Genomic DNA, 22,696 nt, shown 5'->3' with positions numbered 1-22,696 from the left:
ACCACTTCATTCTACGGAGATGACTGTGTAGTGCGGGTTGACGGCATCGTTTATTGTAGGGCCGTATTTTTTGAGGAGGTGGTTCCTGTTGTTACCTGTACCGTCACTGGTAAACGCTATGAGAGTCATCTGCGCAACAACGTCATTCCAGTCCTTCAACAGCTGGGATGTGTGGACAGGATCATTTTTACGCGAGATGGCGCTCCTCCGCATACTGCACAGTCAGTGAAGCAGCTGCTGCAGAGGCATTTCGGAAATGCTAGAATTATCTGCTTTCATTTCTCTATAGGCTAGCCCTCCAGATCACTTGATCTTAATCCATGTGACTCCTGGCTGTGGAGTTATCTGAAAGCTATTGTCTTCAGTCCCCGCAATTAAGGACGTAGCTGAATTGAAGGCATGTATTGCGCAACGCATTCTGAACTGACTGCCGAGACACTCCGACCTCTTGCGGAAATGCTGTTTCTGGATTTCAGCTTGTGGCAGAAAACGGTGGGCAGCCTATTCAACATACCTTGCATCAGGATCATGCCTATGAACCTATGCCATTTTACTTTTTATCTGGTTTTTGGCCCCAGTCAATTAAAAATCAATGTCATTTTGCTTTTTATGATGTTTTTGTCTTCAGGACATCCGATATGCTACGATCTTCTTGTGATGGATCGGCTTACCTAACAAACAGTGTGGTTCTACTGTTGAACGACTAACTTACGCAGTCATGAACATTCAGCAGTGCAGATGGTGTAATGTGCAACTCAAACCATAGCCGTCGTATTGTGATTGAGTTGTCATGTGTAGCCGACCCTATGTGATTTAAGACGCTTACAGCCGTCATTAGTAAAACTGTGGTTAATTTTTTTGTTCCATGGTAAAACCAGTGCGTCAGTAATATACTGCCCAGATTTGAAATCTTTCTGAGGACTCGTTCTCTTTCTACACCGTTTTGAAACTGAAACTTTAGTTATGGATATCCTTTACAGATTTTGCTCAAGCTTGCTTCAATGAATAACAGCGAACTTCAACGAAACGGATTTACTGTCATAATTAGATACGTAGATCTTTTTGAACTTAAATCATTTCAAACGACTGACTTTCTCTTCTAGCCAAAAGTACGAATACCTAAAATAGAAATTACAAAACACAAGCAGAAACTTAATCTATCACATGTTACGTAGTTAAATGATTGGTTATCGAAATATTTTTAATGGTTATTCATACGCTGAAGAGCCAAAGAAACAGGTACACTTGCCTAATATCGCGTAGGGCCCCCGAGAGCACTCAGAAGTGCTGCAATACGGCGTAGCATAGAACCGACTTTTGTCTGAAATAGTGCTGGAGGAAACTGACACCATGAATCCTGCAGGGCTGTCCATAAATCCGTGAGAGTATGAGGGTGTAGAGATCTCTTCTGAACAACATTTTGCAAGGGGTTAAGATATGCTAAATAATATTCATATCTTGGGAGTTTGGTGGCCAGCGGAAGTGTTTTAACTCATAAGTGTATTCCTGGAGCCACTCTGTAGTAATTCTGGACGTGTTGGGTGTCGCTGGAATTACCCAAGTCCGTCGGAATGCACAATGGACATGAATGGATGTAGTTTATCAGGCAGGGTACTTACGTCCGTGTTACCTGTCAGAGTCGTATTTCGATGTATCAGGGGTCCCATATCATTCTAACTGGACACGCTCCACACCATTACAGCGCTATCACCAGCTTGAACAGTCCCCTGCTGACATGCAGGCTGGTTCAAATGGCTCTGAGCACTATGGGACTTAACATCTGTGGTCATCAGTCCCCTAGAACTTGGAACTACTTAAACCAAACTAACCTAAGGACGTCACACACATCCATGCCCGAGGCAGGATTCGAACCTGCGACCGTAGCGGTCTCGCGGTTCCAGACTGAAGCGCCTAGAACCGCACGGCCACATCGGCCGGCTGACATGCAGGATCCAGGGATTTATGAGGTTGTCTCCGTACCCGTACACGTCCATCCGCTCGATACAATTTGAAACGAGACTCGTTCGACCAGGCAACATTTTTCCAGTCATCAACAATCTAACGTCGGTGTTGATGGGCCCAGCCGAGGCGTAAGGCTTTGTGTCGTGTAGTCATCATGGGTACACGAGTGGGTCTTCGCCTCCGAAAGCCCATATCGATGTTTCGTTGAATGGTTCACACACTGAAACTTGTGATGCTCCAGCATTGAAATATGCAGCAATTTGCGGAAGGGTTGCACTTCTGCCACGTTGAACAATTCTCTTCACTCGTCTTTGGTCCTGTTCTTGCAGGATCTTTTCCCGGCCGCAGCGATGTTGGAGATTTGATGTTTTACCAGAATCCTGATAATCACGGTACAGCCGTGAAATGGTTGTACGGAAAAATATCCCCTTCATCGCTACCTCGGAGATGCTGTGTCCCATCGCTCGTGCGTCGACTGTAACACCACGTTCAAATTCACTTACATGTTGATAACCTGCCATAGTAGTAGCAGTAACCGATCAGACACTTGTTGTCTGGTTAGGCGTTGCCGACCGCTGCGCCGTATTCTGCCTGTTTGCGTATCTCTGTATTTGAATACACATGCTATACCAGTTTCTTTGGTGCTTCAGTGTATTACGTCAAAGTTACAATAGAGAACGTTTACCAGTCTTATGTAATGCCGAGAGAACAGAAATTTTAAATCAGAGAAGACATTAATAGGACTTTCTTCAAACTAAAACTTCGAAATTTCCGTACCCTTAACTTGCCTTCGATAAGTGTTCGAGCGCCCAGTTGCCTCACCGGACCTGTAGCTTCGGGGGATGAGGACGTCGGTTTACGATACTCAGTTGGCCTTGGCCGAGGAAGGTTCAGTAAGAGGGTTTTAGAAATCAGGGAACCGTCACGTTTTCAGTTTGGTAGATATCAGTCGCGAGTGTTGCCTTATATCTACACTTACATACATACTCTGCAAGCCACTATATGGTGCGTGGCAGACTACCTCTACTAGTCGTTTCCTTTACTGTTCCATTTGCAGATAGAGCGAGGGAAAAATAACTATCTATATGCCTTCTTGAGCCCTAATTTCTCATAACTTCGCGGTCCTTACGCGCAGTGTATGTTTCCGACAGTAGAATCGCTCGGCATTCAGCTTCAGATACCGGTTCTCTAAATTTTCTCAATAGTGCTCCTCGAAAACAACGTCACCTTCCCTCCAGGAATTCCCGATTGAGTTCCCGAACATGTCCGTAAAACTTGCATGTTGTTCGAACCTATCGCTAACTAACCTAGCAGCTGAAACTGCTTCGATACCTTACTTTAATCCGTCCTCGTGAGGATATCAAACACTGCAGCAGCAATCAAGAATGGCTTACAGTAGTGTCCTATATGTGGTTTCCTTTATAGAGCGGTACGACTCCCATTAAAGTGTTAGTTAAAATCCAATGTGTTCTGAGAGCTGACTAACAAAAATGTAGATCCCAGCATTGAATGTCGGTTTTGCTCACTTCCTTTTCGCATATATTTAGTGCAATTTTTATATGAAAGCTTAAACTTCGGGTTATTTAGTTTTATGTTAACATTTACTTGCTACAGAGATACTGCAGTGTTTCAGAATGTGAAATTTAGTTCTCCAATAGTTTGTTTATGTGAACAATTTAAAAAAAAAACGCACGAAAGTATCTGATTTTGTATGATAAAAAGTAAAGTATTGCAAGTATTATTTAGTTCAATGAATTACACACAGAGTATTTACAAACACTTAAATAAAAAAAAATAGTAGATACACAACTCAAATTAAAAATTTCAAAATATCTGCCATGATTCTCAGGTTAAACATAAGGGCTCTGGAGAAAAGTCACCCCATGAGTTAAGAGCTAATTACTTTCTAGTCTATAGTTCTGCCATCTTCAGTATGCGATCACATGTGAGCTGAGTTGCCGCCCCTCACCTCACAGCTCCTGGTGGTGCTGACTTTGGTCGTACAGCTTGAGGATAGTGCCAATGGATATTACTGTGGGCGATGAGGTGTGAGGACGCAGGGTACATCCAGCATGTCCCTTGTGTCCTCCCAACTGGTCCACTACCGTGACCACCCCAGTTAATACCCACACTGAGGATGACCCTTCAACCATTTTGCTCTCGGGAACATTCACGTGGGCATCCGTGTGTCCAGTGGAGCTCATGCAAGGCACCATGACAGCCAAGGTGTATGGTTCAATGGTTGCAGACCACGTACACCCCTTCACGACGACCATGTTTCCCAATGGCAGTGGCATTTTTTGCCATCTTCAGTATGCAATCAGAACTGAGCTGAGTTGGTGCCCCTTAGCTCACAGCTGGCTTTGGTCGTACAGATTGAGACTGGTGCCAGTGGATATTACTGTGGGCGACCAGGTGTGGGGACACAGGGTACATCCAGCACATCTCTTGTGTCCCCCCAACTCGTCCATTTCTGTGTCAGTCCCAGTTAATGCCCACACCGAGGAAACTTCAATCTCATCTCAAATACATTGATCATCCAGAACATTATGACCACTGATATACTATCGATATAAAAGCGATAAGAGCGTCACCTGGTGAGGAATGACTGCTAATCATCCACGCGCACAGTACATGTAATATCAGTGAGCGTGCTGTCTCTGTGCAGAATGGGGAAGCCACGCGATCTATCTGAGTTTGACCGAGGACAGATTGTGATGGCCTGGAGGCTTGGCACGAGCATTTCGGAAAGTGCAAGACTTGTCAGGTGTTCGAGGGGTGCTGTGGTGAGTATCTTCAACACGTAACGAAACCAAGGTGAAATCACGTCCAGATGTGAGGTTGGGCGGCCACTGCTCATTATAGATGTCGGACGTTGTAGATTGGGCATAGTGGCAAAACAGGACAGGCGGGGAAATGTAGCAGAACTAACATCAGACTTTAATGCCGGGCAGAGTACAAGAGTATCCAAATACAAAGCACACCGAACACTACTAATGATGGGCCTTCGCACCCGATGACCCATGTGTGTGCTATGGGCAACTATGACTGGAGTTGGCCATAGTGAACGAGCGGTTCTAGGTACTTCAGCATGGGACCGCGTGACCGCTACAGTCGCAGGTTCGCATCCTGCCTAAGGCATTGATGTGTGTGATGTCCTTAGGTTAGTTAGGTTTAAGTAGTTCTAAGTTCTAGGGGACTGATGACCACAGGTGTTAAGTCCCATAGTGCTCAGAGCCATATGAAGCATTTGAACTATGACTGAAATGGGCACATGACCATCAGCACAGGATGTTAGCGCAGTGTCAGAGCGTTGCGTGGTCTGATGAATCCCGATACCTTCTACATCATGCTGATGGGAGGGCGCGAATCCGTTGTTTTCCAGGGGAACAACTCCTTGACACCTGCACTGAGGTACGGAGACAAGCTGGCGGAGGCTCCATTACGCTCTGGGAAACATTCAGATGGGCAGCCATAGGTCCAGTGGAGCTCGTGCAAGGCATCATGACGTCCAAGGTGTATTGTACAATGGTTGCATACCATGTACACCCCTTCACGACGGCTAGGAATGTGATGGAGTGGTTCAAGGAACACAGTGGCGAGTGCCAAATGATCTGCTGTTCTTCCAATTGCCCAGAACTGAATCCGATCGAACACATGGGATGAGAATGAACGTGGCATCAGAGCTCATCGCCCCCTCCCCGGAATTTACGGGAATTAGGTGACTTGTGTGTGCAGATGTGCCGTCATCTCCCTACAATGACCTACCAAGGCCTAATTACTTCCATGCCACGATGCGTCGCCGCTGTTGGGTGTGCAGAAGGTGGACATGTCGGCTATTAGGTGGGTGGTCATAATGTCCTGGGTGTTTGGTGTATGTACCCCACTCATACAATTATAGTTGGTTGTGACTTCAATTTACCCCCAATATGTTGGCGAAGATATATGTTCAAAGCCTGCGATAGGTGTAAAACATTCTCAGACATTGTACTAAATGCTTTCTGCAAAAATTATTTTGAGCTGTTTGTTCAGGAGCCCATTCGATGTGTAACTGGCTGCGAAAAGATACTTGGGTTCTTAGTAACAAATAATAGTGGGCAAATTGCGAGTGTCATGACGGATGTAGGGATTAGTGATTGGAGTGTCGTTAGGTCGTTGTGGCGAGCCTGATTACCGTAACATCCAAATCCATCAAAAGTAAACACAAAATCTATCTGTTTTAAAAAAGCAGGTAAAAATTTGCTTGGCACCTTCCTAAGACGCTGTCTCCAGTCCCTCCCAACAAACTATGTGTAGATCATATGAGGCAATTGAGAGATATATACCAAACAAATAAACAAAAGATGATACTGATCCCCCATGGTAGACAAAATAGGTCAGAACACTGTTGCAGAAGCATCGAAAAAGGCATGACAAGTTTAATAGAACACAAAATCTCCGAGGTTGGCGATTCTTTACAGATGTTCGCAGCTTGGTGCAGACTTCAGTGTGAGATGCTTTTAATGGCTTCCACAATGAAACTCTGTCTCGAAACCTGTTAGAAAATCCAAAGAGATTCTGGTCGTATGTGAAGTACATCAGCGAGAAGACACAATCAATGACTTGACTGTGCGATACCAGTGGTAGTATTACCGATGACAACACCATTACAGTGGAAATATTCAACATAGTTTTCCGAAAATCCTTCACCAAAGAAAACAAAATAAATAATACAGAATTCGAATAAAGAGCAACTGCCAACATGAGTGACTTAGAAGTACATTTCCTCTGTGTACCATAGCAGCTTAAAGCACTTATTAAAGGTAAATTTTCCGCCCCAGATAAAATACCATTTAACTTCCTTCCAGAGCAAGCTGATACAACAGCCCCATACTTGTAACATACAACCGATTGTTCAATGACAGATCCGTGCCAAAAAGCTGGAAATTTGCACAGGTCACACCAGTCGATTTATAGTAAGATTTTGGAACCCGCCACGGCAGCCGAGAGCGCTAACGCGCTGCTTCCTGGGCTCGGGTAGGCACGGCAGCCTGGATCGAATCCGCCCGGCGGATTAACGACGAAGGGCCGGTGTGCCAGCCTGGATGTGGTTTTTAGGCGGTTTTTCACATCCCCCTACGTGAGTACCGGGCTGGTCCCCTCGTTCCGCCTCAGTTACACGACTCGCACACATTTGCAACACATTCACACTATTCCATGGCGTACACTAGACGCAGACAGCTGGGGTACACTAATTCTTCCCCGGGGGGTATGGGATGGTGACAGGAAGGGTATCTGGCCATCTCTTAACCTCAACATGCCACATTAGATTAACCATGGCTGACCCTGCGTAAATGCGGCACAAGGCTTCAGAAAGAGAGAGAGAGATAGTAGGATTTTGGAACGTATACGAGGTGTGGCTAGAAAAAAACCGGACTAGTACTGGTGAAACAATAAAACGAAAGCAATAAGGCTGAAAGTCGCGTGGCCTGTCACGTGACTCTCGCTCCGCCTACTGCTCGAGTTTCATCTGCCTCCTGCACTCAGTCTGCCCGTGGCGTCTGTTTTAAGTAGTTGACGTTTTGTCTGTGCGTCGGAAAATGTTGAGTGTACAGAAAGAACAGCGTGTTAACATCAAATTTTGTTTCAAACTAGGAAAATCTGCAAGTGAAACGTTTGTAATGTTACAACAAGTGTACGGCGATGATTGTTTATCGCGAACACAAGTGTTTGAGTGGTTTAAACGATTTAAAGATGGCCGCGAAGACACCAGTGATGACATTCGCACTGGCAGACCATTGTCAGCAAAAACTGATGCAAACATTGAAAAAATCGGTAAACTTGTTCGACAAGATCGCCGTTTAACAATCTGCTCTGATTGTTTGAGTCAAACAGAGCTTGGATGGCGTGTACAGGTACAGCTGCCCATGCAGCTTCCACACGATACCACAGTTCATCGAGAGTAGTGACTGGCGTATTGTGACGAGCCAGTTGCTCGGCCACCATTGAACAGATGTTTTCAGTTGGTGAGAGATCTGGAGAATGTGCTGGCCAGGGCAGCAGTCGAACATTTTCTGTATCCAGAAAGGCCCCTACAGGACCTGCAATATGCGGTCGTGCATTATCCTGCTGAAATGTAGGGTTTCGCAGGTATCGACTGAAGGGTAGAGTCACGGGTCGTAACACATCTGAAATGTAACGTCCACTGTTCAAAGTGCCGTCAATGCGAACAAGAGGTAACCGAGACGTGTAACAAATGGCACCCTATACCATCAGGCCTGGTGATACGCCAGTATGGCGATGACGAATACACGCTTCCAATGTGCGTTACCCGCGATGTCGCCAAACACGGATGCGACCATCATGATGCTGTAAACAGAACATGGATTCATCCAAAGAAATGACGTTTTGCCATTCGTGCACCCAGGTTCGTCGTTGAGTACACCATCGCAGGCGCTTCTGTCTGTGATGCAGCGTCAAGGGTAACCGCAGGCATGATCTCCGAGCTGATAGTCCATGCTGCTGTACACTTCGTCGAACTGTTCGTGCAGATGGTTGTCGTCTTGCAAACGTTCCCATCTGTTGACTCAGGGATCGAGACGTGGCTGCACGATCCGTTACTGCCATGCGGATAAGATGCCTGTCATCTCGACTGCTAGTGATACGAGGCCGTTGGGATCCAGCACGGCGTTCCATATTACCCTCCCTAACCCAACAACTCCATATTCTGCTAACAGTCATTGGATCTCGACCAACACGAGCAGCAATGTCACGATACTATAAACCGCAATCGCGATAGGCTACAATCCGATCTTTAACAAAGTTGGAAACGTGATGGTACGCATTTCTCCTCCTTACACGAGGCATGACAACAACGTTTCACCAGGCAAAGCCGGTCAACTGCTTTTTGTGTATGAGAAATCGGTTGGAAACTTTCCTCATGTCAGCACATTGTAGGTGTCGCCACCGGCGCCAACCTTGTGTGAATGCTCTGAAAAGCTAATCATTTTCATATCTCATCATCTTCTTCCTGTCGGTTAAATTTCGCGTCTGAAGCACGTCATCTTCATGATGTAGCAATTTTAATGGCCAGTAGTGTATTTAATTAATGGTAATTAAAATCCGCCATTACGTGTAAACCAATGTATACAGCGGCATGTGCAAATACTAATATTTAGAAAAAAATATTATTAATGTGCACTCGTGTATCATGCTGGAAAGGTAAATAATAAATAAAGAGGTAATGATTAATTTACATTCAGTGTCTTCTGTAGAATATTAATAAATACTGAGATTTTTGTTCCCAGACGCTTGTCCTTGTTTAAAACATTCCTCATACGAAACAACCATAGAAAGAAAGGCTACATGGCCATAACAAATTAAATAATTTTGAGGGACTGAAATAAAAGGGCCATATAGTAAATAATAAACAGGATAAGGAAAGAAGGAATATTATAACTGCAGTGATGTCGATTGTTGCATTTCACTCGCTTTTCACAATAGTGTTGTGTTCTGTGGGTCGTGCGATTTAGTGAGTCAGTCGGTGCCTGACGTAATAAATTAAAATATCTCACCATGTTAAAGATTAAATTATACTCTGTATTTGTACTAAGCAATCGTTGCTGTAATTTCGTTTTTCAATTTTTTAAGATTATCGAGGCGCTAAACGTTTCCTCACCTTCGCCTTTCGTCTTCCGTCCGTCTTCATCTAAGGTGGCATTTCTTTGTCACTAGTAACTTTAGTAATAACAATGACGCTATTTAAGCTCACTTATATTTAGTAGACATTTGGTTAAAATCCCTTTACTAATGAAGTATTCAGACCTTTAACTGCTGTGGGAAGCGATGGGTTTGTTGACGTGTCGATTTCGCGTCATCAGTGCATCATTCGCATATTTGCATTTCCAGCAAGTCAAACATTGAAATCTAATCTTCTCGTTACGAAGTCCGATTACCAGTTTTGTGTCATGCAAATCATTTTGGTGCATTATGCTCCATATTATCATGGGCCGCCGTCACCAACTTTTTCTTCTTTCCAATGACGACTCTGGACGTAACACCAAAAGAACCCCCCCCCTAAAAAAATGCAGGTAAAGGAGCCGTCTTTGTCCAAGAAGAAGTTATAAACTATTTGATAATGAAATTCTAATTATTCAGATTCTTTAATGTGCTCCTGTTATGGTCACCGTGATGTAACCCACTTCCAAACAATTAGCTAGCGGAAGATTTTACGTGCAATAATTTTGTTACACATTCATTCTTTTGATGGGATAAATTACACTCAGTGTTTGCTAAACACGGAACATATGTGTACAGACTGTGAATACGTCTGTTGTCGTTTTGGAAGAAGGGTGTGTCCAGAATGTACTCATCATGAAGATTCAGAAGAAAGAGCAGTAGTTGGTCAGAAAAAACCTTGAAATAAATATCCTCGTTCATGTTCACAATAACTCAAAGAGAGCGACCAACCACTAAAGCGCCACAGAACCACGTCCAACCTGAACTACACCTCCAAACACGGTAGATTAAACGCATCGAGTCATTGGTACACACGACTGTTCGTATCGCTTGAAAAGAGGAAAAATCACGCCCCATCGCACCACACTACACTCTTCCAATCAGCTACTGTACGATTTCTGTCTTGTTTGGTCCACGGAAGACGCGCAGCTTTACGTGCCGCTGTGAGAAATTGCCTTTTGCAAGATATCCGACTCCAGATGTCCATGCATACTGTCCCTTTCGCAATACTCGTTAGGAAAATCGTTGAGATGGACCTGCATTCACTGAAAACAGTGGTTCCTGTTCGTTTTGAAACCGATTGCCGAGCCGTGACACTTGGGTTCGGCAAGGATCTTTTTACGATCACTGTTCTTACACCGTGTTGCATAGTTGCAAATGTTATACCATTTCTTGTAGACACATTGAACAGTCCACGCTGACACACCAACAACTCGGGAAACCTCATTCACAATGCGGTGGTGCGCACTGTAACGTTCCAGAGTAAGAAGAACTGCACGAAGTCGTGCCATTCTGTCGCTAGTGTAGAAACGGCACTTATAATTTAAGATACTTATGGATTATGTATTTTTTATGAAATTTGTTAATTAATAGTTGTCGTCCAGTTGTTGTATGAGGTGAGAAATGTTGTCGACGCTCAGTAACAGACAATCTATCCCGAGCGTGGGCAAAGCGGAAGCGACCATTCAGAAGCTCTGAAGTTAAATAAAACACACAGTCTTACTGTGATATAACACTGAGGCGACAAAAGTCACGGGATAGCGATATGCACATACACGAATGGCGGTAGTATAGAGTACACAAGGTAGAAAAGGACAGCACATTGGCGACGGTGTCTTTTTTACTCAGGTGTTCCACGTGAAAAGGTTTTCGACGTGATTATAGTCGCACGACGGGAATCAACAGACTTTGAACGAGGAATGGTAGTAGGATATCGACACCTGGGACATTCTATTTCGGAAATGATTGTTGTTGTTGTTGTGGTCTTCAGTCCTGAGACTGGTTTGATGCAGTTCTCCTTGCTACTCTATCCTGTGCAAGCTTCTTCATCTCCCAGTACCTACTGCAACCTACATTCTTCTGAATCTGCTTAGTGTATTCATCTCTTGGTCTCCCTCTACGATTTTTACCCTCCACGCTGCCCTCCAATACTAAATGGGTGATCTCTTGATGCCTCAACACATGTCCTACCAACCGATCCCTTCTTCTAGTCAAGTTGTGCCACAAACTTCTCTTCTCCCCAATCCTATTCAATACTTCCTCATTAGTGATGTGATCTATCCATCTAATTTTCAGCATTCTTCTGTAGCAATGATTAGGGAATGCAATATTCCGAGATCCACAGTGATAAGAGTGTGCCGAGAATACCAAATTTCAGTCATCATCTCTCACCACGGCCAACGCACTGGCCGACGGCCTTCGCTTAAAGACCAACAGCAGTGGCGGTTGCGCAGATTTGTCAGTGCCAACAGACAAGCAGCACTGCGTGAAATAACCGCAGAAATTAACGTGTGACGTACGTCGAATATGTCTGTTAGGACAGTGCGGCGAAATTTGGTGTTAATTGGTTATGGCAGCAGACGACCGACGCGAGTGCTTTTGCTACCAGAACCACCTTCCTTCAGGGCCTCTCCTGGATTTTTGACCAAATCGGTTGGACCCTAGACGACTGGGAAACAATGGCCTGGTCAGATGAGTCCCGATTTCAGTCTGTAAGTGTAAGAGCTGATGGTAGGGTTCGAGTGTGCCGCAGACCCCACGAAACCATGAACTCAAGTAGTCAACAAGGAACTGTGCAAGGCTGGCTCCATAATGGTGTTTACAGAGAATGGAACGAATCAAACTGAACCAATCATAGACTGGAAACCGTTCTGTTCGGCTACTTGGAGACCAGTTGCAGTCAAACAACGATGGAATTTTTATGAATGACATAGCGCCATGTCACCAGGCCAAAATAGTTGGCGATTGGTTTGAACATTCTGGACAGTTCGAGCGAATTATTTGGTCACCCATATTTCCCACCATTAATCCCATCAAACATTTGTGAGAGATAATCGATAGGTCAGTTCATGCACAAGATTTTGCACTGGCAACACTTTCGTAGTTATGGACGGCTATAGTGGCACCATGGCTCAATGTTTCTGCAGGGGGATTCCAACGACTTGTTGAGTCCATGCCACGTCGAGTTGCTGCACTATCCCAGGAAAAAGGTCCGATACGATATTAGGAGGTATCCCATGACTTCCGTCACCTCGGTCAATTACGCCGAGAAATGACCAGCTACAATTACTGTGAAACACGTATGTTGTGCGGCAGCGATGCTGAGACATTGTAGAATCTCTGACCAGAGCAGTTGCGCTCGACTCGCAGTAGCGAGCAGTCAGTCTGTCTGCAGTAGTCAGTCCGCAGTAGTGCTAGGAGTCTGTGAGTAGTGGTAGCCCAGAGCAGTCGGCGGGCGTCGGCACAGCAATGGTCGAGATTCAGGATGAGGTATAATTTTATTAAATGACTATTCATGCAGCTTTGCGCTCATCATATAATCTAATCTATATTCATTGTAATTAATTTTCAAATCGTCCCCAATAATAATTTTGATTTCAAAAGCAATTTTACATAAAATTTTCATTTTTTATTGAAGTAACTATTTCGTTCCACTTCCCCTAAACAAAAGTTTCAGTTTTCATTTAGATTACAAAAAAAAAAAAAAAGGAAATATTATTATTCGCAATGCAGTTGCTGCAAGCTGTGCCGCAGAATGAGAGCAGATATTTTACATGCAGTATGCTAAGGTAAGAAATTAATTCTGATTTTTCACAGGGCCAAAGACCGACATTTCGGTTAAATTGAGTTTTGATTAACACTGTACTTTCATTGTCATGGGATCATCTTTCATTATTTTATGGGAACTTGTACTTGAGTCAGATTGCTAAATTTTGTTTAATTGTCTTTGTCATTAATATTTTTGCTCCATTTCTATTAAATATTGTCATTAATAATTTTGCGGGAAGGTTACACTTGGCTCCATTTCTAATAAGTATTGTCATTAGAATTTGTTGTGGGGAGGTTACACTTGGCGACATCCAGTCCAGGATCGTATTTCGTGAGAATCTTTTGTAAAACAGTCAGATATCTGCTCTTATTTGCTTAAATATAATTAGAATTTGGCGCAACGCTTTTACTAATTTGTGACTTTCTTTCCTCAGATCATCGGCAATCCGTTGCTCTGTTGTATTTGTGTGTTGATTTTGCATTGTGCTTATTTGTTTTGTGATTAATTGTGACTATTGTGAAAATGCCGCGAAAGACTGTGAATAGTGTATCGCGAGGTATCATGAACGAAATGACCGAATTAAATAACTTCACCAATAGTACTAGTGACACGCAGTGCAATGATGACAATCCTGCGTTCACTAACAGTCAGTGCGTTCCAATCGCGAATGACGACTTTTACCTTAATGATGAACAAGCGAACTCAATTGTCTCCACTGTTAATTTAACGACAATCGATGACGCGGGGAGCTCTATTGTAATGAGCGCTGCCCAGCTTAACACACCCGGTTTGGAAAATTCAAGTAACGCACAGACAAATTTTTCGAATGAAAATGGTCAGTGTACTGAAAATACGACGGATTTATTTAATTCAGAAATAATGTCTGACAGTGTACATCCGACTGATAAACCTTTTTGTAAAGTACAGAATAACCAAATGGTTAATGAAAGCGAGACAATTCCAGATCCACCATTAAACAGCACAGAGAACAGAAATGCTAATTTTCTATCAGATCCAATTATGGCATTTTTGCAACAAAATTTCAGACAACTTAATGAAAAACAAGACAAACAGAGTGAAGATAATAAACAATTTAATGAAAATTTCAAACAGCTTAGTGAACAGGCCAGACAACAGAGAGAAGATTTCAGACAACTTAATGAACAGAACAAACAGTTAAATGAAAAATTAGACAACAATTCGAGACAGCTTAGTGAACAAATTAAAGCCGTTGCCGCGCAGTGTCATGACACTAAGGAACAGTTACGCGAAGAAATTGAGGCTGTTGCTCAGGAATTAAGGGAATTGCAAACAGCTGCAACAGAAACACTCAGAGACGAAATTAGCGGAGTCGCTAAACAATGCTTTGAAAAAGCTACACAATTACGCGACGAATTTAAAGCAATGACAGCAGAACTTTCGCGCACAGTAGATGCAAAGATTGACGCGAAATTCGAACAACAGAACTCTCAAATTAACGAACGTCTTAGTGTTCACATACAAAACAGTGATACGCGTTTCCGCAAATTTATTGATGATCAAAATAAAGTAAAACGTCAAGTAATGGAAACAATCACTGCTCAGAGACAGGAAGACAAACGCAAAATGTTTGCGAAGGCAAAAACATATGTAGACAATAATATTGCCACAGTGTCCGACGAAATTAATACATTCAAACAGTCGAACACAGAATTACGTGACGAAATTTCGGATCTTAAATCAAAAACAGATACACACACAATAGATATTCAAACAGTGACCGACAGACTCGAACAATTAGAACTAACACAGGATTCCGACGTCGTCAAAGCTGACGTTAGAAAACTGAACGAAACTACACGTAAATTGCAAAACCAGATTAATGCCACAGACACTAAAACCGATGATCAGGTTAAAATACTGACTGAAAAATGTGATGAATTGGCCAGTCGTATTGACGTCATCGAAAGTACTAATGACAATAAATCAGATGATACTTCACCGGTTTCGTTTAATCAAACACCTGAATTTCAAAATTTACAGCAGACAATTAATGAAATCGATTCGTCTAATAACACCTTGCGTAGAAAACTGTCAAGTTTACAGCAAGAAGTAACAGAGATGAAAAGTATTTCAGTTAATAACACATCACAGCAGACGCCACTTTGCGAACATTTGTCAGACTCGCGCAACGCGTATCATTTGGGTAATCTACAGAGAGTACGGGACTTAGATTCCGAACAACCACAGTTCAACAGATTCTCTTACAACCATGAACCTGTTGCGTCACACAGAGACGATGATTTCGATTACAAACATTTTCTGTCTGTGAGAAAGTTTAAAATATTTAAGAACGACAGAACACAGATTCACCCGCTAGATTGGATCCAACAATTTAGCTTTGCTTTTCCACCGACTTGGCCTGTAACGCACAAACTGGAATTTATTTGCAGCTTTTTGGAAGGCGAACCGGCAACTCGTATGAGGCCGATCGCGAGACAATGTTATTCAGTAGAAGAGTTTCAGAATGCGTTTCTATCTGCGTATTGGTCAAAGACGACACAGCGCGGAATTAAAGATCAGTTAATTAGTTTACCGAATTATGAGAACTCAAATTTTCCGAGTGTGACGCAATTCTTTGAGCACATGGTGCAACAAAACCAGTATTTAAGTGAACCCTATAGTGAATCCGCACTCATTCAATTATGTATCTCTAAATTACCAAGGTCGTTAAGAGTTTCACTTCTAACCGGTCAGCAAAAGGAAAGTATTTCAGCATTCAGAGATCTGTTACAGCTCTTGGAAGTACAACAATCTGATTATTCTTTTGTAAACAAAAATTTTTCGTATAACAGCCAAGGCCAGCAAACGTACAGCAATTATAATCAGACACGTAATTTCAATGGTAGAAATGATAGACGCTTTAGGACTGACAACCACCAGAACTTTGGTAACAGACAAAATTCTAATTATCGGTATCGTCAAAATTATGAGCAACAGGAACCACATTTTGGTAACAATAGACGTTTTCCACCACAACAGCATGAAAGTCAACCGGTTAACATACCTAACCAACAATGGAATGCACAAGGTCAACCAGGCTTTAATGTTTCGCCGCGTGAACGTATAGTCCCTGGTACAACAAATAGTAACGCACGGCAGCAAGGAAATGACTACGTACAGAGAAGACAGTATTTCAATTCCTATCGCAATGCTCCGTATAGGAATGAGTATCACGACAGACGTAAAAACGATGAGCACAATTTTCAGCGTACATCTAACAACAGTCGGTCATACCAACAGCAAAATTATCCACAAGAACCTATTCTCATGAATGAACCCGACAGTAGGTATCATCCAGAGCGTAATACGTCTGGAAGAAGTAATAGAACTGTTCAAATAGTAGAAATGCCACACCATCCTCCTAATAATAATAACACGTCAGATAGAATCTGACTAGATACTGTACAGGACGCATCTTCCAATAACACAAGCACTACTTTAGACACGCAAAATGTTGTTCACGAAAATGTAATTACGTTTGACGACATCAGAGACACTCTTTTGCAGGAAAAACCAGTTGTTCAGAAAACCATTTCACATCCTGTCATCGAAATTAAAATTGGTTCATCGAAATTTTCAGCAGTAATTGATTCTGGCTCACCTATGTCGGTTATTAATGAAGAAACTTTTAACGAGTGTAACAAAGAGAATACGTATCCCACATTACCATTAGGCAAAACAAAAGTGAAAGGAGCAGTATCGAGTAAAGGAGTGGACGTAAAATTACAGACGCATTTATCATTTTGTATTGGAGGTCATACTTTTCACTCAAATTTTTGGATTGTTCCCTTATTGACAACAGACGTAATTTTAGGTACTAATTTTCTCGTACAACACGACGCAGTGGTTGATTTTCAAAATTCTTATTTAATGTTGAAGGACGAAAATGTACAATTAGCTTTAGAATTTCAGCACTCATTATCATCAGAAGAGGAAACAATTAATTGTACAGAGGTCATTTCAGTATTGCGTAACATAGACTGTAATCCCACATTGTTCACGGATACGTACGTACACAACTATAATACTCCAGACGAAACTGAGTACGACGTAATGCAGATGATTACTGATAAAGTTAAACAAAGCAGTGCAAATACAGACGACGAACGAAAGCAATTACACAAAATTCTTTTGCAGCAAGCTCCAGTTTTCGACAATATTCCTGGTACTATGTCCGGCTTTATGTACGAATTTCAAGTCAAACAGCACGATACATTTAAAGCAAAGCATTATCCCATTCCATATATCCACAGAGAACAAGTTAAAAAAGAATTGCAGGATATGCTCGACCAAGGAATTATAGAACCGGCAGTTAGTCCGTACATAAACCCGCTACATATTGTTAAGAAAAAAGATGGCTCACTTCGCCTTGTACTTGATTCACGTCACATTAATGACATTATTATTAATGAAACAGATCGACCACAGACATTAGAGGAACTTCTACAGAAATTTCACGGTACAGCTATTTATTCTACGTTAGATTTGAAATCGGGATTTTGGCAAATTCAACTTCATCCGAATTGCAGAAAGTACACAGCTTTTCTCTGTTTTGGTGACTGTTATCAATTTTGCAAATTACCATTCGGCTTAACTATTTCTTCTGCAGCTTTTATTCGCGGTTTGAGCACAATACTTCCGACAGAACTTAAAGACAGAATTACGACGTACGTAGATGACATTCTTATCGCAGAAGCTAACTGGACTGAACACAATCTGATTTTAGAACAACTGTTGCAAACCTTTCATGCACAAGGACTTACAATTAATCTCAGTAAATCGCATTTTGGCAAAACTTCTATAAAATTTCTTGGACACGTAATTTCAGCAGAAGGCATCGCGCCTGATCCAGAAAAACTTCAAGCTCTACGTGACATTACTGTTCCTACAACGAAGAAGCAATTACGCAGTTTTTTGGGCTTAATTAACTTTTTTCGCAAATTTATTCATCACTCTGCACTAGACACACCTAGATTATGCCAATTAACAGGTAAAAACACTATTTGGTCATGGGATAAGCAAGCACACTCTGAATTCGTGAACCTGAAACATGCTTTGTTGAATGCTCCACTTTTATCGCACCCAGATCTTACCAGAAATTTTTCCATTGCCACCGACAGTTCCAACACAGCTTTAGGCGTACATATTTTTCAGGAAATTGAAGAAGATGGTTCTAAAGTAATTAAAAACATCGCGTTTGCAAGCCGCATTTTGTCACCTGCTGAACGAAATTATTCCGTTACTGAACTAGAAACATTATGTGTTGTATGGGCTTTTACGAGATTTAGACACTTTCTTTATGGCAGACATACCACCGTATACACAGACCACAGAGCGATTCAATTTTTACTTTCAGCTAAATTTACTCACGACAGATTAAGCAGATGGAAACTTTATTTACAGGAATTTAATTTTACGATTGTTCACATTCCCGGCACACAAAATGTTATAGCAGACGCACTTTCTCGTTCTCTCAGCAACAATCAGCAAGACGTCGCAACCAACTTCTGCAAAGCAAATTTCAGCATCATGTACATTCAGCAAGTTGCATTTGAAAATTTTATTTCATCATCATTACAGGACATAGCAAAAGAGCAAAATAAAGACAATGTGTGGAAAGAAATTAAACACCTTTGGCAAGATAAGAATAATGTTACGATTAGGAACCACTACACTGTACGCAATGACATTCTGTTTCGCCGTTCTCATCCAGACAGCAACAATTGGTTATTATGCATTCCTGACGAACTGGTTAACAAATTAATCTGGTATACTCATTTAAGTTACGCACATTACGGAGCAAGAAAATGTTTTCTTATATTGAGACAGAACTGTTATTTTACAAACATGGAAAAACGTATACGACGAGTTTTAGCGTCATGCAAAATTTGCCAGAAAGCTAAGTCTGACACCACTTCACACATTCCTCCATTATATCCCATTATACCTGTTAAATTAAGACATATGGCCGCAGTAGACATTTTTGGTCCAATTCCGAGAACTAATAGAGGTTTTTGCTACATCTTTGTCGCTGTTGAACTCACTTCAAAATTTGTTACTTTCACTCCGTTACGCAAAGCTACTGCCAAAACTGTTTCGAAAGCATTTGTAAAGCATTTCTTATTTCATGTAGGGCATGTGATGAAAGTAATTTCTGACAATGGATCACAATTTCGTTCTGCTATATGGATACGCATGTTACGAGCTAGAAACATTTCTCCGATCTATATATCTAAGTACCACGCTTCTTCGAACCCTTGTGAACGATTAATGAAAGAAATTGGTAAACTGTGTAGAATATACTGCCACAAAAGACATGTTAATTGGGACACACACATACACTCATTCCAAGATGTAATTAATTCCATTCCAAATGAATCCACTATGCTATCTCCGTCTGTTATACTGAAAAACGTTGAACCACCAAACAAAATCAAAGAGTTAGTAACATTTCCTACATCTCGTCGATTACGACACCACGAAATAATTGACATTGCGCTGAACAACATCAAACGTGCCGCAGAGCGCCGGAGAAGACAGCAAAAACAGGTTTGTAGACGCCGAGACTTTCACGTTGGACAGAAGATATTAGTACGTACACACTATTTATCCAGCAAATTAAAAGGTAAGTGCAGTAAATTTGAACTTCTGTACGCAGGTCCATATCGGATTCGCAGCATTCCTCACCCCAATGTTGTACACGTCGAAACTCTGAGAACCAGGAAATCGAAAGGCAACCACCATTGGTCAAACATAAAACTCTTTATTGAGTGAACATACTTTATGATTTATCACGCCATAATGCTATTTGCTAATTTTTATGAATATTCTGCAATTATATTCACATGACTACCTATTGATGATTATCGTATTTTTTTCTTGGCAAGTGCACGGCAAGGTAAGGTTAGCAGGTCGCTCTTCTTGTCGTTACACACTAGACCGTGCATTTTTTTCAGATGAACTTACGCATTTTATGAATAATTATGTAATCCTCTGTAATGACGCATTAATTTTATCAAATTCTCTCTCCATTGAAGTCTTTAATTATCGCTTCTATTAACTACACTACATACAAGCTGAACACAACGAATATCACATTTTGTCTTTCTTATGTATGTACGATTGTTTTCATGTTTTGTTTGTATGCACTGTGAACTAGTTAAGGTATAACACACACCATTTGACTTTGACTTTTTGCCCTATGATATCTCAACATCGTGACAGTTTTACATTTTTTTTTTTTTTTTGCTGCTGCATTGTGATATTCTCTGTACATTTTTTGCCTTTGAACACTGTCTATGCTTTTGACATATTACGTTTTTCTGTCATGTTATGCTGTATGCTTAATTGTGTCACCATTAACCAGTCATTATTTAATGGGTATATGATTTAAATGCAAGACATTAATCTTTGTTCATCAATTTCAGAAATAAATGATGCGTAAAGGAAATGAATTAAACAGAAGTGGGAATTTCACCTACGGAATAAACGAAAGAAGATGCAATAAGCTAATGAGGACGAGTAAATGGATCAGAATTAACAAGCATTAACCAGAATATATTATACACATCGCAGAATAGCAGTCTTAACTAATTTTTTTCTTTCAGAATACAAGGCGATTGATGCAAGCTGTCAGACAGAACTACACATTTTAGTTTTAAGTGATGAAATATGCTAGGGATTAGGAATAGTTGTGTGATGAATAATGAAGTGACTTTTTGCAGATGATAATGAATGCTGATGAAGAATAATGATGAAGAATATGCTACTATGAATAATGAAGTTTTTTCTTTACAGGAGATGATGATAATGATGGAGTTATGATGATATGAATAATGAAGTTTTTTCTTTACAGATGAGGATAATGTTGAAGTTATGTATTTATGCTATGTAGTTATTTAAGTATTTGTTGCAGTTTACTTTGACAGCAGGTGTTATATTGCGTAGTAGGATGACTGAAGGTTTTGGAAAGGACAGCTATGGAACACATATTTTTTATACACATTTCACTACCTGTTAATTCGAAGTTCACTACTTTTCAGCATAGTCTGCGTTTCTTCTTTCAGCTCAATAATCCATTTTGTATTTTTTCCGGGAGAAGCTTTTCATGATACTTACTAAACTTGTTACTTATTATACCTGTTCTAGTACTTGCAATTTATTTTTTTTTACCCATTTGTATATAATTTACAAACGTGATCACATATAATACCTTGTGTCACAACCTTGCTACAGCTGACTCATGACGAATGACGTTACACATTTTTCATTTATAGGAACAACCTAGAAGCAATTTTTTCTCTTTTTTTTTTGTTTTCCCTTATAATTACGCAAGCAATGCATTGCTAGCACAAAAAACAAAATGTATTACCAGTCCCATATAATGTCACTAGTTTATGATAATTCTGCATAATACTAATTAGCTCTGAATAGTATGTCACTTGAATAATGACTTCTTATTGTAATGAGACTACTTATTATGCCCATGATTCTTAATGCTATGATTGTAATTAACTGATTTTTAATAATGACTTGTTAATTCGATAATTGATGGCCACTGAGTGCCAATAATTAGTGTCACTTAATGAATTATGTATTAATTGTCATTAATTAGCTACTCTTCAATTCTGACTTCATGTTTTTAATAATAGGCCACTGAGTGCCAATAATTAATGTAACTAAATGTTTTGTTAGTAATTATGCCATTAATTAACTGTTTTCAATGATGACTTCTCCTATTAATACTGAATGATGATAAAAGTTGCTAGGCCACTGAGTGCCAATAATTAATGTAACTAAATGTTTTGTTAGTAATTATGCCATTAATGAGCTCCTATTTTTCAATGATGACTTCTCACGATAATACTGAATGATGATAAATGTTTTGTACTAATCAATAATTGCTAGCCACTGAGTGTCAATAATTATTTGTAAATATGTCATTTGAATGAGGAAAAATGTTTTGTAATACTCAATACTTGATGGCCATTGATTGCCACTCTTGTCTGTAAATTAATTAATGAACATTTTTCTGTAATATTACATTCATGGTACAGAAATGTTCAATAACTGAGCTATGTATGCTGCATACTACTTATGTAATCACCTATTAAGGCTTGTGTGTTAGTTAATGTCCTTCAACTTCTGAGCTAACTACCCTGAATTACTGTAATATCCATTTGTCCTATACATCCTCCTAATCATGGAGCACTATATTTGGTTTTGCACTAATTCTACGTTGGTGTGCCTCTTAAGAGCGTGGTGTTGACACGACATGCTGTCCACCACCGTAAGCGAAGAAGACGTTATTATGGTCCCACTGTTTGGTGTACCTGATGTACTGCCAAATGATAGCATGGAATAATACTACGACGTTTCACTGTCTTGATACGCTGATAAATACTTCTGGGAACGGAACTGCAGATT

The sequence above is a fragment of the Schistocerca nitens genome, chromosome 8 (assembly GCF_023898315.1).
Source record: "Schistocerca nitens isolate TAMUIC-IGC-003100 chromosome 8, iqSchNite1.1, whole genome shotgun sequence".
NCBI classification, from domain to species: domain Eukaryota; kingdom Metazoa; phylum Arthropoda; class Insecta; order Orthoptera; family Acrididae; genus Schistocerca; species Schistocerca nitens.
The sequence above is the reverse complement of the archived record's forward strand: the minus strand, read 5'-3'. Positions refer to the sequence as shown.